The sequence below is a fragment of the Rhincodon typus genome, chromosome 20 (genome assembly GCF_021869965.1).
Source record: "Rhincodon typus isolate 14 chromosome 20, sRhiTyp1.1, whole genome shotgun sequence".
Classification (NCBI taxonomy): Eukaryota; Metazoa; Chordata; class Chondrichthyes; order Orectolobiformes; family Rhincodontidae; genus Rhincodon; species Rhincodon typus.
This window is the reverse complement of record NC_063351.1, coordinates 18,634,915-18,643,862: the sequence shown is the minus strand read 5'-3', so window position 1 is coordinate 18,643,862 and position 8,948 is coordinate 18,634,915.

Sequence of the window (8,948 nt, the reverse complement as noted above, 5' to 3'; positions counted from 1 at the left end):
ACTAAAATATGCACATTGTATTAAAATGGGTGCAAATTTCAATACCAGATTAAAAAACAGTCAAGCAAAATGCTGTTAAATAGGCTTTTACCATAATGAGAAGCAACCCAGATAGCAAACAGATAAGAATCGATCTTATGTGAAGATGACAATACTGTCTACACTTCGCATATTTAAAAGGGATGTGAACGTAAAATAATCAATGCAAATTACAGTTGTATTTAAAAGGTGATTTGTGTTAGATTTAAAGATTATTGGTTTTCTGCGTCTATCTTACAGGCATTGTGGCGCTCTGGTCACTCGCAGTGCTAGCCTTTGAGCGGTATTTTGTGATCTGCCGACCACTGGGTAATATCCGCCTCCAGGGAAAGCACGCTGCCCTTGGCATTGTCTTCATTTGGGCGTTTGCCTTCATCTGGACATTCCCACCTATCATTGGTTGGAGCAGCTACACTCTCAGTCCGATTGGCACAAGTTGTGAACCTAATTGGTGAGCCAATATCTGAAGAAACATGACTAAAGTGCATACACATAAGAAATTTGATGTGTAGTTATTTTGCAGAATGTTGATAATGTACAGTTTTATGTTGCTGTACTTCCAACCTGTGGATAAATAGCCTTAAGTTGTTGGAATCATGGAATTATAAATCACAGAATGGTAGCAGTACAAAAATAGGTCATGTAGCCTATTGTATCCGAGCCTGGTCTCCGCAAGAACACTTTAGCTGGCCCCATTCCTACACATTTCCTTGTAACTCCACAAAATGTAGTCAAATTCTGGAAAGATGTGAAAATGACTGGGTTGTTGTGGTGAATGATTTTAACTTCCCCCATGTAGACTGGGACTCCCTTAGTACCTGGGTTTTAGATGGGGAGCAATTTGTTGGGTGTGTCCAGGAGGGTTTTTTGAAACAGTTTGTGGATAGTCCAACAAGGGAGGGGGGGCATACTGGACCTGATACTGGGAAATGAGCCAGGTCAGGGTAATCAAAGTTTGAGTGGGGGAGCAGTTTGGGAATAGTAACCATAATTCCATAAGTTTTCAGATACTTAGGGATAAGGACAAGAGTGGACTTCGGATGAAGGTATTAAATTGGGGGAAGGCTAACTATTACCGAATTAGGCAAGAATTGGAGAATATGGATTGAGAGTGACTGTTTGAGGGCAAATCCACATCTGACATGTGGTAGTCTCTTAAAGACCAGGTAATTAGAGTCCAGGACAGGTATGTTCCTGTGAATATGAAGGTCAGGAATGGCAGGATTCAGGAACCATGGATAACAGGGGAAATTATTAGCTTAGTCAAAAAAAAAACAGAAGCATTCCTAAGGTCCAGGTAACTAAAAACAGACAAAGTCCCTGAAGAATATAGAGAAAGTAGGAAGGAGTTCAAACAAGGAGTTAGGAGGGCTGAAAGGGGCTATGAAATGTTATGGCAAGGAATCATTGAAACGACTACATAGTGGTATCAACAAGTTTCATCCCACCATCAGATTTACCATGCACTACTCTTTAGAATCAGTCTCATTCTTGGACACATGTATCTCCATCAAGGAGAGACACCTCAGTACCTCACTCTACCGCAAGCCTACGGATAACCTCACAATGCTGCACTTCTCTAGCTTCCACCCTAAACATATTAAAGAAGCCATCCCCTATGGACAAGCCCTGCGTGTGTACAGGATCTGCTCAGATGAGGAGGAATGTGATGGACACCTAAAGATTTTGAAGAGCGCTCTCATAAGAATGGAATATGATACTCAATTCATTGATCACCAGTTCTGGTGTGTCACAGCGAAAAACTGCAATGACCTTCTCAGAAGACAGACACAGGATACAACCGATAGAGTACCTTTTGTCATCCAGTACTTTCCTGGAGCAGAGACACTATGCCATGTTCTTCACAGTCTTCAACATGTCATTGATGATGACGAGCATCTCGCCAAAATCTTCCCTATGCCTCCACATCTCACCTTCAAACAACTGCCAAACCTTAAACAAACCACCATTCACCACGAACTACCCAGCCTTTGGGACAACATCGACCACAGCAACACACAACACTGCCGTGGCAACCTCTGCAAGTCATGTCAGATCATTGACATGGATACTACCATCACACGTGGGAACACAACCCACGACATACACAGCAGATACTCATGTGACTTGACCAATGTTGTCCATCCCATATGCTGCAGGCACGGATGCCCCGAGGCATGTTATATTGGTGATGCCATGCAGATGCTACAACAACGGATGAATGGACACTGTGCAACAATCGCCAGACAGGAGTGTTCCCTCCCAGTTTGGGAACACTCCTGCATTCAAGGGTATTCAGCCTCTGATCTTCAGATAAGCATCCTGCAAGATGGTCTTCAAGATACACGACCATGCAGACTTGCCGAGCAGAAACTGATAGCTAAGTTCCATACCCATGAAGACGGCCTTATCCATGATCTTGGGTTCATGTCGTACTACATGTGACCCCACCACACTATTCTGTATCTGTAAAATCTTCCTTACAGTCCTGTTTTGACAACATCACCTTGATAAATTGTTATAATCTTTCTACCTTAATTAGTTTGTCCAGTTTTGGATTACGTATTAATTTGGTTAGACTCTCACCATGTGACTCTTAGACCTATCATATTATTCCAGTCATTTAGTTTGTTTCCAGCACCACCTTATTTTTAATTTCTCTTTGCCTCATTTAATCGGATTATAAGTCATCCCTTCGGTTGTTATTCAACTGTTGACACTTTACTCACACTGTCTGGCACTTTTGATCACCTGCAGAGACTTATTATCCAGCGCTCCACTCCACTCACACCAATTGTTTGATCTTTTGATCTCTCTGCCCTTGATTTTTCTGACTATAAATTCTGTGTCTGTGTGCTACCCTCCAAGGGGTACACTCCAAAAGCTTGTGATTTCAAATAAACCTGTTGGACTATAACCCAGTGTTGTCTGATTTCTGATATTATTCTGGCAGCAGTTACAATGCTTTTAGATACTGTCTAATTAACCTGTTCAGAAATGTTTTACACACTTCTGGAAAGCGTGGGACAAACCTAGCCCTCTCGAGCCAAAGGTAGGGGCGATACCACTGTTACTTAAGGCTTGTTACAGTGCTTTTGTCCTGTGCTTGTCCACCACCTTCCAGATACCACATGAAACTAAAGGTCTACATAGAGTCATAGAGTCATACAGCACAGAAGCAGACCTTCGGCTGAACCACTCCATGCCAAACATAATCCCAAATGAAACTAGTCCCACTTGCCTGCTTCTGTCCCATATCCCTCCATACCTCTCCTATTCATGTATTTATCTAATTGTCTTTTAAATGTTGTAACTGTGCCCACATCCACCTCTCCTTCAGGAAGTTCATTCCACACGTAAACCACCCTCTGTGTAAAAAAATTGCCTACGTCTTTTTTTAAATCTCTCTCCTCTCACCTTAAAAATATGCCCCTTAGTCTTGAAATCCCTCATTCTAGGGAAAAGACACCTCCCATTAACTCTATCTATATCACTCATGATTTTATAAATCTTTCAACCTCCTACGCTCAAGAGAAAAATGTCCCAGCCTATCCAGCATTTCTTTATAACTCAAACCTTCCACAGCCAGCAACATACTGGTTAATCTCTTCTGAACCCTCTCTAGTTTAATAATATCCTTCGTATAACAGAACTGGACACACTACTCCAGAAGAGTCCTCACCAATGTCCTGTACAACTTCAATATGACTTCTCAACTCCTACACTCAAAGGACTGAGCAATGAAGGCAAGCATGCTGAAAATCTGGGTGACAAACCAGCCTTATATGGAATAATGCCTCCTCTCTGCTACTTAACTGCATGTGGTCATTGCTCTATCAACAACAACCCTGCAGTGATAAGGAAACATTTTGTAAAAGGCCTTCAACATCATCAAATAGCAGTTCTACTCTCTGAATTGCTCAGGAAGATCCCCTGCATTATGTATGAGTCTCCTTCACATCTTGGCAATTATGAGGAAAGGCTTCCACCACCATCTGAGCAGGACATTGTCAGCATGACTTGGTCCTCTAGACATAGATGCCCTCATTGCCATCTGCTCAAATCTTGCAGGCTAATAGACTCCACTACACAGCAGACTCCCATTCACTCCACCTGCGGATCCCACAACTGTATCTAAGTGCAGTGGGAGGACAAGGGAAACAAATGCTCGAAGGGCACACTGGTGTCAATGGTGACACTTCAATTGTACATACACTCTCATGTCTGTGAATCTACATGGACTTCAAGTTATCACATGGCAGTGCTGATGGAGAGTCGCTGGACTCAAAATATTAACTCTGTTTTCTCTCCATAGATGCTGCAAGAGCAGCTGAGTTTCTTCAGCAATTTCTGTTTCTGTTTAAGTCATCACATGCCTGAGTAACTTTGAATTTTTGCTGTAGAACCAGGTTAAGTGACTACCATACCAGAGTTGAGGATCCTTTTCACAGATCCCAAGGAGGTTTATGGTTATAGTAACAAGGCATTGCTCACCTCTATGAAGCATCCTGAACAGCTAAACATTTCAGAAAGATCCTAGCCTTCTATTTAGAAGTACCTCAGTTTCTGCATCATTATTTTGCCTGCATTCCAGCATCTAACCCCACACTTCTGACTTCCTCTTCCCGAAATACAGCATGTACTTCCTGCCCAAACTCCCAGGACTGAACACAGCCCATTCCTAGACCGATGCCTTTACAGCTCCCAAACTAACTTACCCGCACACCACAGACTGGTTAGAACTGACCTGCAGAACTGTACAGTTCTGACTGTGGCCCTGATTGTATCCAAGTGCCCATCTGACCATGGCCAACCCCCTAGACTGAGATCAGACAATATCCTTGACTTAATGTGGCCACATCCCCTGACTGACTGTTGTCCTTCTTTGCTCAACTAAATGACGCTCCCCTTAGAATTTGAGACACGACATTTCATTGAAATATGTGCAATGTGTTTGCTACATAAGCTGTTGGCACATGTATAGGTGTGACATTGATGTAGCTTGGTGACATACAGCAACATGCCCATTGTGTCTGTGCACAAAGTGACCTGGCAAGTGCATTGCATTTTTAGGTGCCAGTGAGATTTGTAGTGCAGTAGTGAAGTGCCGATGTGTGTTACAATTGAGACTGAGATTGGCCATACAGTGCAGTGAGGCTGGCATTTTGCTGATGCTGACTTTTGTGGATGAAGATTGATGGCAGTCACTGCCCATAGACTGAGCCATGGGATGTCGGTGAATGGAGGTGAACATCGCTCTGAAGAAGCAAATGACAAGCTACAGCTGCCAGCTAAATGCTCATACTTTCGAGCTGGGAATTTGTACTGTATAGTTTCTTACCAGCTTGGGAGAATGATACATTGCATAGGTGCATTGCCCTCGCGCTTCCTCCCGGACTCCCGCCGCTGAAACAACTTCCCAGGCTGCCCTCGCGCTTCCTCCCGGACTCCCGCTGCTGAAACAACTGAAAGGTGAAGTTAGCTAACAATGACATGCAAGTGCATGGAAATAAGCAATTTTTTATTCTCACCGTATTGTGACAATGCTGTCACTTTAAGAGGTTATTTTGTCCTTTTTTTTGAAGACAGGTTATAAGGCTGAGATGAAAAGCTGTCTCTAAAAAATTAAACAATTTATGAGGCCTTGGGGTTTTTTTAAAAGTTGGAACAATGGAAGCAGCCTGGACGTGGCCAACTCTCACAGACCCGGCTTTCTAATTTTTTTTAGCTTTTAGATTTAGTTTTGAGCAGAAGCCTTTGGGGTCTCAAAAGAGTTGGAAGCTTCATGAATGTATCATAGCTGCTATACTTACTGAATTTTCTCTTTTTTTTTCCTCGTGGATCGAAGAACTGCATATGAGAACCTATGTCAGAATGTGCTTTTTTGCCAAGGCGTGTGTTTATGAGATGTTAGTATATTGGAACAGTTAATTAGTAATAGTACTGTATCAATTATTCAGTTAAGTTTTCCAATGGTTAAGGTTTTCTAAATACCTCTTTAACTATTTTGTATTTTAACTGTAGCGTTTTATTAAATAGTGTTTTGCTTGACGTCAAGTAGTCTGACCAATTGCATTGCACCTGGAACATGGCACTTCCCATCAAATTCAAATAAGAAAAAGTTAGGGTCTAAGCTACCTTCTTAAAATATTTTGCGGGGGTCTGGTATGGTCCATAACCATATTTTCACAAATTTCTTATTGTTACCCATTCCACTCATGGACTGGGAAATTTCTGACCCATATTATGAACCAACACAACATCCTCTTGATCAAAGAACTGAAACATCAGACACCACAAAACAAAGCATTCAAGATGAACTTTATTCAGTGATATTTCCAATAACAATAATAATAACTTTCACTAATTGTTCTTGTGTATTGCCTTCATGACTGTCGTGCAGCTCTTACTTGTTCTAGAGCTCCTGTACAGTGCTTTCTCAGTGGCTGCAGCATAACTACTGGAATACTTCTTACTTGAATGAAAAGACTAAGAAGACAGCCTTAAGCAACTCTCACCTTTGAGGGCCTGACTTCAGACTACAGCTATTTAATATATTAACAGCAATCTGGACTGGCTGAGTAAATGTAAACATTGGTTCGTTGGTGGAGTGCAGAGTCAGTTAAAGCTATCTTCTTGATAGAAGGTTTGTGTTGCGTTGAGCCCTTCCCATGTAGCAGCACCTCAGTAATTCTATTAATCTCCAGGAACACAGACTGCTGAACTGCAGCAAGACTTAGTAAATGCTTTTGAGTGCAGGCATCTGCAGCCATGATAATGGCAATCTAACTGTGCATGGCACAAAACTGGGCATGTATGGCAACAAGCATGGACCTCATTACATTAATCTGAGCATCCACTGCAGTACTCAATCATTGGGTAGCTTAATCTGAGACATTAGCCATCAAATACTGCATTACAGCTAGAACTGGAAGTGCTGTATGGGACTTGACCACTACTCCCAAACTTAAAAAGATGACCTCCAAGTTCTGTATGAAACTTTGTGCCCATTTGTAACTGAAATCCTCCATCATCCTTGACATTGAAGGTAGATTTTTCCTCAGGCCTGTCACAGCATTTTGAGGTGGATATCCATCAGTCCTTCTCTGTTCTTTGCTCCATTAACATCATTATCAGAGGCATCTAGAGCAAAAATTACTTGTGACCTTACCCTCTAGAGAACTAACACATGTATGATCTTTTCCCTGAATACCTCATGATTAATGCCTCACCACACTCTATATAACTATCTATAGTAGGTGCAGTGCCAGTATCTGAGCTGGTGGCTCTAAGTGTCAGATCTCATGTCAGGTCCTCTAACAGTAGTCACAAGATAAGGTGGGGCATAAAAAAGAGAGTTTGTCAGAAGGTATGACGACACTCATGGAAGATTTTAATCTATACATCAACTGGTAAAGTCCAGCATTGGCAGTTCCTACTATCTCTAACTGGTAAAGCAAGATGGGCAAAACATCCCTAGATGATGAGATGAAAGAATGTTATTGGGATAGCTTCTGAGAACAGTATGTTCTGAAGCAAATCAGATCAGACAGCAGGCTGTACTAGAACTGGTATTGTGCAGTGAGATAGGAGTAACTAATGATCTGATCCTGAAGGCACACCTAGGTAGCAGCATCCATATATGATTGAATTTTATATTTGAGAGTTTGAGAGAGGAGTGGGTCTGAGACTATTTCTAAAATATTTGAATGAAATCAATGAAGATGGCTTGAAATCAGAGCTGGCTACAGTAAATTTGCAAACTAAGTTAAAGGAAAGGGAAATAGAGATGTAGTGGCAGGGACTTAAGGGGATATTTCAGAAAACACAGGGGAGAAACATTCCAAAAGATAATGAAATTTTCCAAAGGACAGATCCAGTGTCTGTGGTTAACTAGAAATGGAAAAGATTAAAAATAAAGAAGGAGCATATAATTGTGCAAAAATTAGTGACCGGTCAGAAGATTGGACAGAATATATATAACAGCTAAGGATGGCCAAAAAATTAATAAAGAGGGAAAATTAAAATACAACAAAAAGCTAGCCAGAAATATTAAAACATACAGTAAGAATTTCTATAGTTATTTTAAAAAGTCAACAAAGTGAGTGTTGGTGCTATAGAAAATGAGACCACATAATTAATAGTGAAAAATAAGAAAATGACAAATGAATTGAAAAGATTGTTGCAAAAAAAAAGGTCATGGTGTAAGTGGTACCATATGGGCTTGGATAGAAGATTGCTGACTAACAGAAAGCAGAATGAACCAATAAATGGTTCTTTTTTCAAGTTGACAAGATGTAACAGGAGTCCAATTTGTTAATGTCACAAAATAGGTAGCAAAGTTAAGTTGTGATGTGGACAGCAGGATATGCATAGATATGCATAGGTTAAGTGAGTGGGCAAAGATGTGGCAAATGGAACATAAAGTGGGAAAATGTAGAATTGTCAATTTTGGCAGGAAAAATAAAAACACAAGAAGCATATATCCGAAATGTTGAGAGATTGTAGAATTCTGAGATGCAGAAGGATCTGGCTATCCTTGTGCATTAATCACCAAAGGTTGTTTGTAGGTGCAGCAACTAATAAGGGAAGCTAATAGAATGTTAATATGCCATGTTAATGGAATGTCACGATAAGGGAAATTACAGAATAAGGAGTAGGGAAGTCATACTTGATTACGGAGAGCACTGGTGAAACTGCATCTGGTGTACTGTATGCAGAATTGATCACCTTATTTATGGAAGGATGTACGTGGGGTAACCAGGTTAATACCTGGAATGAGAGAGTTGCCTTATGAGTAAAAGTTGGACAGAGTAGGCTTGTATCCACTGGAGTATAGAAAAAATGTTCATCTTAAACATTATATATTATTGTGATAAAGGTGTACAATATATTATTATCATTTTGGG